A 12,623-nucleotide genomic window follows, 5' to 3' on the forward strand; every position below is an offset into this window, starting at 1 on the left:
TAAAATAAAAGGACTGTGCTAAGCTTTTGAGGTTATACCTCAACAGATGACGGGACCTTTTTTGGGGGGTAACAAGTGAGATGGTTGGCTTCTTTGGTAAAAAAAACCTCTGCTTGTGCTGTATTCATGCCATGCTTTTGCTGAGGGAAGAAAGAACAAGCGAGAAAGCACAGAACATACTATATGCATCACTGGAACTTATTGCTTTATCTTTATTGCATTAGAGTAAATGACCTTTTTTCCCCTGCTGCCAAGTCAGTCATCATATTTTAGTTCTGCCCTGAATCCCTTGTCAGGAGCTGAGATCTGAATCTGCAGAAAATAACAAGAACAACCTCGGTAAATGCCTTGCTTTCAATTAGCATACTCAAAATATCACACTGTTCCTTCCTCACAGTTTTGTAAATTTACTTTTACAAGCAACTGGCAGCTTTACAAGTGCTTGAACAAGTTAATTAATCCTGTCTATGGAAGAACCCTAGCCACATAAGAGTCAGGGTTTTTTTTTTCATCTGGAACTCGTCGGAACACAGTTCCGGCACCTCTCAGGTGGGCGCCATTGCCATTCTAAGAGAACGAGGGAGCTGTTCATGGTGAGTTTTGGAACCTCTTTTTCTAGAAAAATAGCACTGAGTATAGTTGCCCAAATAACCCTGCCGTATATGGCTACTTGCAGGATCAGTCCACCCACATCACCCTCACTATGCAACCAGGGCCGTCTTAAAGGGATCAGCCGCCGTGGTGCGACAATCCCTCGGCGCCCCCCGCGTGCCGCCTCTCTGCCCGCCTCCCTCCCGCGCTGGCCGCCCCTCGGGAGGGGGGGTGGGCGAGCGGGGGGTGATGGGCGTGGCGCTGGAGCAGTGCGGGGCTTTGCGTGCCCTTCCCAGCGCTTCAGATGGGGCTCTGGAGGGCGGCCGGCTTGCAGCTCGCCCGCCGGCATGGGGGCGGGGGCACCCGGTATGCGGCGGGCTTGCGGGGGGGCCCCGGGGGGCCCGGAGCCCTGGCATGCCGTGCCACCCAGCATCTATGACGAGACGGCCCTGTATGCAACAGACAAAGCAACACCTTGGATGTACATTGCGAAGCCATATAAAATTTAATCACATATGCCAGGAGAATCTCAGCAGTGGCCACCTCATAGCTGTAGTAAAATAATAATAATAATAATAATAATAATAATAATAATAATAATAATAATAATAATAATAATAATAATTTTACTAGAGCTATGAGGTGGCCACTGCTGAGATTCTCCTGGCATATGTGATTAAATTTTATACGGCTTCGCAATGTACATCTAAAGTGTTGCTTTGAGGGAGGGCTGTAGTTCAGTGATAGAGCATCTGCTTTGCATATAGAATGTTCCAGATCCATCCCCAGCATTTCCAGGTAGAGCTGGGAATGTTTCCAGCCTGAAACCCTGACAAGCCACTACCAGTCAGTGTAGCACAGGGCAGCCCCACCCCCCACAAAAAGGCACCCTGAGTCCAATTCCCCCCATTCTCCACTGCAATGTTTAGGGCAGGGCACAGGGCAGCCCATAGACTGAGGTACCTATACAAGAAAACCATTGATATTACTTAGACACTATTTTGAAAAGTGCTGCTATAGGGTGTTTGTGAAACCAGGCATACAATAATTCTGAGGACAATGCGTACATCACAGGAAATGTTTAAACTTCTTACACTGGTGCACTGATCCAACTGCACACATCACCTCAATGTCAACTGCACCCAGGTTTGTTCACTACAGGTGTGTTTACTATACAAGTGGACTGGTGCAGCATGTGGATTTCCAGCCTAAGCAAATTAAAGTAACCCTGCACTGGAGAAAGGACAGAAGTAGTAGAAGTAGTAGAAGTAGTAGAAATAGCTGTAGCTTTGCTCGTTTTTTAAAATCAGTATTTAAATTTTGGCTGGACCTTTTCAAGGCATGGTTCAAGCATTTGTTCTCCTCCCTCTCGTCACTCTTGGTGCTTAATTTACCATATGTGCTTAGGGAAGAATGAATTGAGGACCAATTACTAATATTCTCACTGGTTGCAGTTTCGATCCGCATATGGGACAGCTGCATATTCCTGCATTGCAGGGGGGATGGACTAGATGATTCTCAGCATCCCTTCCAACTCTACAATTCTCTGATTCTATGATTCACCATCTTCCCAAACCCACATGAAAAGAGAAGATATAGCTGAACCTTTGAGTCCTGTTTTGTCTGTTTTGCTTTTGAAAAATCAGTGTGCTCTTCTGAAGAAGCCTCTCATTTATGGATCTAGGGCTCAGGGTAAATCTTGTGTAAATAGATAGAACATAGGTTTGCATTCAAGAAGCTTTGGAAAACATTGCCGTATCCATTCTTGTTCCAGCTTGTGGATTCAGTGGGGATGAACTTGAAAAGCACAACAAGCAGAAAGTAAGGCAACTCTAGGACGTGAATCTGCCATTCTGGTTTTGTAGCAACACAGCTTGTAGCTTTGACTTTTGAGCAAAAAGGAAACTCTTTGTATATTTTTCAAAGACGGAAGCAGTCTGGAAAGGAAGCCTCTTCTGACCTTGCTCTTCAGAGGCAAGAGTGCACGACTGTAGGTGTGGGAAGATAACTTCATAGGAACATGGGGCCTCTGAGGAATTGCAGAGATCATGTTATTTACTTTGATCTGTAACCCCCCAGAGCGAAATCTCTGCCAAATGTGCCTCAGAGAAGGTGAGGGCGGCTGCTGACCTAGCGCAAAGATTCCATTAGAAAGTAAAATTTCCATCTCTAATTCAGTCCACCACTTAAGGTGGTGGACACAGCAGTCCTCAAAGCATCCTCAGTCCTTGCCAAAGGCTGGCCCGCACAGGGAACAGAAAAACCCATAAGACCTTTGTGAAGCATGTGACCTATGTCACAGGACAAGGTCTTGGCATGGAATGAGTGGGGGTGGCAGCTATTTTCTCCATGTTCCATTTCAATCTAATTCTTGTTACAGGTAGGTAGCCAGCCGTGTTGATCTGCCATAGTCAAAACAAAATAATTTTTTTTTAAAGAAATCCTTCCAGTAGCACCTTAGAGTTGGTCTCTAAGGTGCTACTGGAAGGTATCTAATTCTTGCACTTCTTGTTTTCTACTTGTGTAGCAAGCTCAGGTCAATCAACTTGCCATAGCATTCTGCCTGCCACTCCTCAGTACTATTTTGCCCACAGTCCTCTAACATCAGAGGGGCAAACTGAATTGAAAAGATAGGTTGAATCTGTGGTAGCAGTTAGCATTCCATTAAATAGATGATTTCAGAATGAAGAACTTTCAGAGCTGATTGCGGCATTTGAAAAGTGAAGTATTTGCAGGGCAGCTGCAATTCAGACCGCAAGCACCTGCCCTTTCTTATGGTGGCATAATGCACCTTGGAACTTCCTGGAAACTGACAGGTAGCTGGAGCCTTTGCTGTGACCTGGAGCAGAGTGGAACTCACATTTTAATAAGGGAAGCAGTGGGACCAGAAAGGAAAACAAAGCAACAGACGCTGGAGAGAACAGCAGCGTGTTACTGTATCTGGGACTCGCTTTCTGGCTTTCCTCCTCTTTCAGAATGGCCCTCTCATTTTTCAGTATTTTTCAGCTTTCCATATGCTGCCTGCTGCCCTGGCTGATGTGAAAGATCCTGGGATAAGGCATATGTAGGATGCTGAGAGAAAGGAAATGATCTATCTATATGGGCTGACTATTAAAGCTTTGGTCACTATAAGCTGACTATTCTCAAGCAGTCTGTTGGTGCATTTGCCGGTTAGACAAAAGAAAACAGAATCTGCCTGAGTTTTCAAATTTTAACTTGGCTGCTCTTAAGAACATAAAAAGAGCCAGGTGAATCAGGCCCATAGCTGTCAACTTTTTCCTTTTTTTAAGGGAAATTTCCTAATTCCGAATAGGATTCCTTGCAAGAAAAGGGAAAAGTTGACAGCTATGATCAGGCCAACAGTCCACCTAGTCCAGCATCCTGTTCTCACAGGATGGTAAAAGATTTCCACTCCTGATTGAAAACAAATCGCTCTTGTTATCTTGGGATCCTGTCAGGCACAACACCCTGGGCAGGCAGTGTAGAGAAAGCTTTTTATTTGGAGTGTGTGTGTTTCTTTGGGGCTGTTTTTGAGCTAGTTTCCCTTTTAACATTTAAATGCACGTAAGCACTGGTTTTCTTTAAAAGGAAGGTCTTTTCTTCTTCTTTTTACATTATAGTTCTGTGTCTTGAATTTTTCAAGCTATGCATAGTCCACATCATTCCTCTGACCCAGGTGCCAGACTTGATGCACAAATAATGTTGGAGGTTCTTCCTGTAAGGGTATTGTATGGCATTCCAGCACCAGGAAAAGCTATCATGGTAGTGGCATACTGAGCTCTTTATACATCTAAAGAATATTTAAGCCCTGCCCCCAATCCTGGGAAGTGTAGTTTGTTAAGGGTGCTGAGAATTGTAGCTCTGCAATGGGTAAACTACAATTCCTTGCATCCATCTAAACCCAGTCTAGTTTATTTCTCTCCCCAAGCCAATATTTCACTGTAAATCAGTTTCCAATTATCTCATTTCAGCTTTTACAGTCTTGGACCACTGCAGTTTTTTTTCATCTAGGCTTCTTTCTTCTGGATGTAACTAACCAACTGCATTAGCCAGTTTTACTTATATGCATTATTTCCACTTCTCCGCCTAACTTCTTAACCAAACCAAAGTTGTGTTAATGTTCTGTTTTCCATTATTTGCTAAATTTCTTTTCTGTCATCCATACATTTTTTGTTTCCTTCTCTTTTTAAGTTTTGATTTCCTGGGCTGGTTTTTTTCTAAACTTCCTGTGACCTTTAGAACTTCCTGGTCAGAACAGCTTCTAAAACAATCAAAATACAAAACGGCAAAGTGGTTGAAACTGTTTCATCCCTTCACATACATCTTATAATTAAAGGAACCACAGCTTCCTTCCCCCTTACATCTGTGGTGCCAAGGAGCTACAGGGGCAGTGGTCTGCTTGGCACTGCCCCTTTCATAGCTTGGCAACTGAGACAAACCACTAATTGTGCTTGGGTTGACTGGGCAAAATTCATTGTTATCCAAATTTAGCATGTCCCCATGTAATTTCGAGTTATGAATGAAAATAAAGTCATGTTTCCTTAAAACTCTAATAGTGAGAGTGTTTGGAATACTTTCCAAATAGAATGTAGAAAAAAACTTTACTAATCTGCTTTTAGCCATGCATTTAACTCCTCACACATTTGCTTAGATTGATTTCAAGTTTACATTCTGGAGGCTGTGCTATATATCAGGGTCTCTCACCCACCCCAACCAAGCAGCATTATTTCACAGGCATTAATGAAATACATTATAATTTCTGTTATGTTACCATAGTAGTTATTTGAATATGCTTTCTGTATTTTCAAAGCTTCCATGAGAGAACCAAGGATGGAAACTCTCTCGACTGCGTGGGCAAGTGATCTAAACAAGCCATTTGTGGCTTATCTGCAAATTGTCAGATCTGCACAAAGGACACAGCCAGCAAGCCTTCAGACAGTGAACTTTGAACCTTGGCTGGACCTTGCACTAGTCAGCACAGTAACAGGAAAGCCAGCAGACAGATTTTGAACGGAGGTTAGAAGGCTGCTGTAGGGTTATGAGCAGAGTAACAGCTGCACTTTGCTACATGAACTTTGTACTTAGACACAGGGGTACTTAATCTCTATGACAGAGCTCTTTGTTTCATTACTTATTAACATTCCCTTCCCGAGTAAAGTTCTTTTGGTAATGAACCTTTTTTGAAAGCATGATTTACACAGATGAACAGATATGGACTATTAAAAATAGCGTGAGCAGCTTTACCAGTTTAAATATTATACCTCTGCACGAACCTTGTGGACTTTACTGTTCAAAACCCCTTAAGGCATCCTTTTTGGTAACCATTGCAATGATAATGATCTTTTATGACATGCTATCTTCATGGAATGTTTCATACAATATTTGTAGACTATCTTCAAAAGGATGGCAAATCGTTCAATACAATGTTGTCGTCATTCTTTACGTCCTACATTTTCTTTTGTTTTTTTAATTAAGAAAGGGGGAAACCAAGAGAATAATTCCTCCTGTTGATTTCTGGGCTCAGTTTAAGCATTCCTCTTGTGTTGCACATGGTAAAAGGCTGTGTATACACATCATTTTCCACATGGGGCAGTAGTAGCCATCAACTTGGATGCATTCAAAAGAGGATTAAAGAAATTCATGGAGGACATGACTACTAATGGCTACTAGTCATGATGGTTATGCTGTACTTCCACAGTCGAAGGCAGTAATGCTTCTGAGTACTAGTTCCAAAAAACTAGTTCCAAGAAACTGCTGGAGGGGAGAATGCTCAGGTCCTGCTCACAGGTTTCCCAAAGGCATCTGGTTGGCTACTGTGGGAACAGTGTATATAAAACCAGCAGATTCAAATGTAAAAACATTAAAAGCAAAGATAAAACTGGGTATTTATTTAGACTTTTTCTAAGTCTGAATGGGCTCACATTTTTCTGCAACAAAAGATTATGATCAAACAGTATGTAGGAGGAATAACACCTTAGGAATCAGTGATTCAAAATGTAATTAGAACAAAATAAGAAGGCTATAAATATTACAATATTTATGATTATTACCTGGAAAATCTTCAATGAAGAAAATGAATTCCAGATACAGTGTTTTGTCTCCATCCCACTCCAAAATGCTCTCTTACCAGAAACCATTCTTCATTGAAAGAAGTAGTTTGTCATCTTTCTCTCCTCCCTCTATGCTGAAAGCCAAAATCAATTTGTGTTTGTTATTTATCTGAACAGGTGGGAAAATTAGGAAAAGACACCAGTTGGCTGTAGAGAAGGTTTAAAGGCTGGAAAGCAGATTTGCTGAAAGAGGAGAGGATATATAACAATGGGTGGGATCCAAAGTTGTATAAGCAGAACTCCAGTCATGCAAAAGCACTTTCCCCATCCTGCTTCCTTACTGCAATCCCTTGTGCTCCCTAGAAAGTCACTCTGAAGGTCAGAGGATGCTCTGGAATGATATAAGATGTGGCAATGGGTGATGCAGATTCTACCTGGGAAACAGGTATAGTAGATTGTTCATTTCTCAGAGAGAGAAATCTAGTTCTCAGGGAGAGAAATCTATTTCTTTATTTGGATTGATTTGTCTATGTGCCAGGCCTTAGTCACTGATATATGTCGTAAAAGGCCCATAATTTGTACCTAATGCTATGATTTGATTAATGTTCAATACCGGCATAATGCTGACTTATTTGCAATCAGTATAGATTACTGCTGAGGAAAAAGCCTGGTTAGCCTAGTCTTTTCCAAGTAGAAAACCAAACCAGCGTACCTCAAGTTCAGTGGCTCAGTTCAAATACCTTGCTAAACCATGAATGAGCTTGGTCAAGCCTTGGGTTCAAGCCTTCTCTTCTCTCCTCCACAGAAAACTGAAGTTTGCATATGACAACTAAAGAGAAGCAGAAGCAGAATGGTTTCTGACCAAGGGAACAAGCCTGGACAAGCCTTGTGTTCACATGCTTCCCCTTCCCTCTCCTTTCCCAGAGCAGTCATGAGGAGGAGACTAGAATCACCCACTTCCTCCTTGAAACTAACCAATTTATTATGTCCAAAACAGGTACTGTGATTAGTTTAAAAACTATGGGTTTTTAAAACATGGCAAGATCACAAACCATGGCTTGATATTTGATTTTTTTCCCCCAATCATTCACAGTTTAAATTAACCACAGATTGTCTGGTGCAGATAGAACAATAAACTAAGTCAAGTGGAGGATTGCTACACTCAGAAAGGAGAGCACTGCTTCCTGAGATCTGTTATTTCAGGGCTGGGGATCCTGTGGCCCTCCAGCTGTTGTTTGGCTCCAAATGTCACCAACCCCAGTAAGCATGGCTAATGTTCAGGGATAATTGGAACTGTAGAACTGTAGTTTAACATCGGGTGTGTGTGTGTGTGTCAGAAATTCTACACCCCTAAGATAATTGCTGAAACTGAAAACTGAACTGGCACAGTATTCTGCACGTAAAAGATGTGCTCTCTGAGTGAGCTTTGTTCCACACACACACACACACACACACACCCTTTGACTCCACTTATTAATGCATTTAAATAACTTGGCACTTGCATTTGACCGATGTCCTGTGTGAATGATGGTAACAGCGGATACTTACAAAGGGTTAGAAGTACATTGTATAGCCCTGCTGAGGATGTCACATCACAGTATGTATCATAAGGAAAGCATACTATGTGAAAAAGGCCTTTGCCACTTCACTGGCAGGCTGAGCGATCAAACACTGTGCATTTAATTATTAGCTAAATGCAAGGCTGAGGATTTCAAATTAAACAAAAGAAGCCATAGGAAGTGTGAGAAGTTGTGACCCTGAAAGTCACTTCTTAGCTCTGTATTCAAAAAGTGGCCTGCTCATAACTTTCTAAATGGCAAAATTATGTTTACATACAAATTGCAGCTTAATTAGTAGAGTAGCTGTAGACTTCATTTAGTGGCAAAGGAGCAAAGGGTATGGTTAGTAATACAGATTGGAAATTGACAATAAAGCCTCCTAGTTGCGTAGGACAACCAAGGCATATGAATATCACTCTCATATTCTTAGATATTAATTTGTCAATGAAAAACAAGGCTGAATATATTTTTAAGAAAGGTTATTATATTCATACCTTTACAGGGTAAAAAGGATTCAATGTATTTTATTATAATTATTTATTATTACATAGCATCATCGTTATGTATAGCTGGATCCTTCTGGATGCAAAATATGTCTTCTGCATATTAAAGGATATTTCAACTTCACGCTGAGCAAAAATGGGCCCTCCAAACTCTATTTGCAAATGATGAATTAAAGGAATGAGAGATTGAAAAAAGAATGGTGAGGGTTGTGATGATCATTTATTACAACAGGGACTCTTTCAAATGCACATTCAGAACAGTGCTAGCAGCTATTTTCTTTACACATGGTTCTCTAGGTTCAGTTCATAAAGTAAAGGTAAAGGGACCCCTGACCATTATGTCCAGTCGTGTCCGACTCTGGGGTTGTGGCGCTCATCTCGCGTTACTGGCCAAGGGAGCCAGCGTATAGCTTCCGGGTCATGTGGCCAGCATAACAAAGCCACTTCTGGCAAACCAGAGCAGCGCATGGAAACGCCGTTTACCTTCCCGCCGGAACGGTACCTATTTATCTACTTGCACTTTGACGTGCTTTCATACTGGTAGGTTCAGTTCATATTATTCCATTTTATTTGTTTCAGCAGTACAGAGTACTGGCATCTTTTTCTTTTTAAGCTGTCCATGGCAGCAATTATGTTGCCACACATGAGCCTTTTATATGAGTACTGACTCCTCCTCCTCCTCCTCCTCCTCCTCCTCCACCACCACCACCTCCTCCTCCTCTTCCTTCCAAAAAAAAGATGGACAACACCACACCAAGACATAACACATGTGCACTGCTACTAACTGGTTTAAAACAACAACACACATCTGCTACAAGGACCCTATAATCTAAATTCAAATAGAAGATAATTGAGAGAATAGAGAAAAGGAGAAGGAGAAGGAGAAGGAGAAGGAGAAGGAGAAGGATGAAGTAACTGGACACATTAAGCTGTTTCCTCTGGAGGTTTGTCATTGTATACCAGTGAGTCTCTAAGGCCACATGACTGCCTTTTTGCTGCTACAGGCTAACAAGGCTACTCTTCTGGAATTAACAAATATAGCCATTCATGCATATATTTTATTCAGCATCAATCCAATTCATATAATCCTGACAAAATGCTGCTTAAAAGCTTTTTAGCATTGGCAGTGTAACTATTTTTAGATCCATTAAACATGATTCAAATTACAAGAAAGGAGATTCCAACTAAACATGAGGAAGAACTTTCTGACAGTAAGAGCTATTCGACAGTGGAACGAACTCCCTTGGAAGGCAGTGGACTCTCCTTCGCTAGAGGTTTTCAAAGAGTGGTTGGCTGGCCATCTGTCAGGGGTCCCTTCCAACGCCACAGTTCTGCGGTTCTGTGAAAGTGCAGGCATGTTGATCATGCCATTTCCACGCTTGTGAATAGCGCATTATAATCACAATGTTAACATTTGAGCATTGTTCTTTTTCTTCACATCATATTGCCTGTACCAGGCAAAGATATCACAATTCATAATGCTTCTGATGTTGTAGACTGAAATTACAATGGGACGCCAAGGGAATTAGTGCAGTTTGAAGGAAAAGGAATGAAATCCAACCCCCCCTCCCTTTCCTTTTTGTGGATAACATGAAGAGGAGAGACACAGCTTACATCTTAGTGGTTTCAGTAAATTAGAAAAGTCAAACATAACAAGAAGCAATGCAAAATAAAATTCAGCATGCAGAATTTGACTTCATTGTTACTTAACAGTTATGTCACTGAGAGACCATTTCAAATCTGTGGCTGCCGAAATCGCAGCCCAACTGATGCACATTCATACACAGCAAAAGAAGGGATAAACAATGGCCGATATCAGAGCACACACTGCCCAGCAAGTACGGCTTTAACATAGTTTTAATACCATAATGAATTTCTCTCAAACACCAGACCAAATGGTAGTCAGAAGGCCTACATTAGGTGAGTGAAGCTGTGATCTCAGGCAGCTGATTTTGGGTGCCATGTTATTGTTGCTGCCAGGGTGGGGGGTGTTTGTGGGCTTTTCATTTTCAGATACCTAAAAAACTCAACTCATCCTGGGTGCTAAGCAACTTGACTCTCTCTCTCTCTCTCTCTCTCTCTCTCTCTCTCTCTCTCTCTGTGTGTGTGTGTGTGTGTGTAGGGGGATGCCATTTGTTGTTTTGCCTCGGGCAGCAAAGCCAAAATTTATTGGGCTAGCCCTGCATCTAAACAGTGCCACTTCAGACAATGTCTCACTATCACCACCACCACCAACAACAACAACCCAACATATGGTAAGCTAACATCCCAGGGAGGAAGCTGTTTGTTTGTTTGTTTGTTTCATAATATTTATAGACCACTTGATCGTAAAACAAGACCTCAAATCTAGCCTCTAAGCCTTCTCACTGACACCTAGTTTCTTATGTGTTATAAGAAATTAAATATTTTTGCTGCAATGTTGAAATACCTACGGTGAGCTTGCACCTGTTTTCTGGAATGGTAACATCTAGCCACAGATTTTCCACCTCAGTTGCTGTTGCTTGTGGGAAGACGTAGGCCACAGGGAAATGGGTTTTTGAAGATGTATGTTGAACCTTGCCTTTCTGGACATGAGGCAGCCTGTTGCCATCCTCCATACAAAGTAATTGGCTAACCCACAGCAAAAACTATGCAGAAGATAATGCAAACTTTTTCAGCAGGGGGCCGGTCCACCATCCCTCAGACCTTGTAGGGGCCAAGACTATATATTTTTTTTGGGGGGGGGGTGAACGAATTCCTATGCCCCACAAATAACCCAGCACACATTCTACTTAGGTAAAAACACGCTGATTCCTGGACCGTCCATGAGCTGGATTGAGAAGGCAATTGGGCCACATCCGGTCCCTGGGCCTTAGGTTGCCTACTCCATATCTTACAACATGAAATGCCATTGGGTTGTATAAAGGGTAAAGGTAAAGGGACCCCTGACCATTAGGTCGAGTAGCAGATGAATCTGGGGTTGCATGCTCATCTCACTCTATAGGCCGAGGGAGCTGGCGTTTGTCTGCAGACAGCTTCCGGGTCATGTTGCCAGCATGACTAAGCTGCTTCTGGTGAACTAGAGCAGCACACGGAAGTTCCATTTACCTTCCTGCTGGAGTAGTACCTACTTATCTACTTGCACTTTGACGTGCTTTCGAACTGCTAGGTTGGCAGGAGTTGGGACTGAGCAACAGGAGCTCACCCCGTCGCGGGGATTCGAACTGCCGACCTTCTGATTGGCAAGTCCAAGAGGCTCAGTGGTTTAACCCACAGCGCCACCCGCACTGTATAGGTACAAGCATTTGCTTAACTCCAAAACATAATGCCAAACATAAAAATAAAACTGGTATATGTGGTTTTGTATCAGTGACAAGGATCAGGCTTACAAGAGAGATGTATTTGAACAAGTGCATCTCAGTGCTTATCAGAATCCTAATGAAGGTTTCTGGCTTTTTTGCCTTGACTACTGCACGAATGGCAAGACACAGACAAATCATTATGAAGAAGCAGCAGAGCAGAACTTACCAGTAGAGAAAGGGAAGCTATAATTAATCTCATTCGTCTGATAGGCGGGTCACTTTTATTATCCTCCACATATTATATATCAAGCCCACATCTGTCCTCACTGGCTAAAGTGGCAGTAAAGATGTAAACCTTCCAAAATCTGCAATCTTAAAACTGGCAGAGCCAACCTCTGTGTTTCCTTCCTGTGTTTTTCTACACATTGAAAATGCACAGTACCCTCTCCCCAATATGGCATTTTCCTTATATGGCAAGCTTGAGGATAAATTGTTGAATTTTTTAAAAACATGCTATCTGCATAGTTGTTTTTTAAATGTCCAAATATCCATATCTCTCCAAATCGTGCCAGAGGCTCCTAATTTGCTTCACAGTTATTCAGAAAGACCAAACTTTGGTTTGGAAAAGCCACGAACCTT

At 42.1% G+C, this 12,623-nt stretch overlaps 1 long non-coding RNA gene across 1 annotated transcript; it reads right to left on the reverse strand.

Moving 5' to 3' along the window:
- Positions 1-243: 243 nt before the first annotated feature.
- On the reverse strand, positions 244-7,429 carry LOC117045621. The gene is made up of 3 exons (XR_004426445.1): positions 7,354-7,429; positions 6,642-6,775; positions 244-312 (listed from the first exon to the last, which is right to left on the reverse strand). It is a non-coding gene; the product is annotated as an uncharacterized LOC117045621 (long non-coding RNA).
- Positions 7,430-12,623: the final 5,194 nt, after the last annotated feature.

Source organism: Lacerta agilis, chromosome 4 (genome assembly GCF_009819535.1).
Source record: "Lacerta agilis isolate rLacAgi1 chromosome 4, rLacAgi1.pri, whole genome shotgun sequence".
In the NCBI taxonomy this organism is placed as follows: Eukaryota; Metazoa; Chordata; class Lepidosauria; order Squamata; family Lacertidae; genus Lacerta; species Lacerta agilis.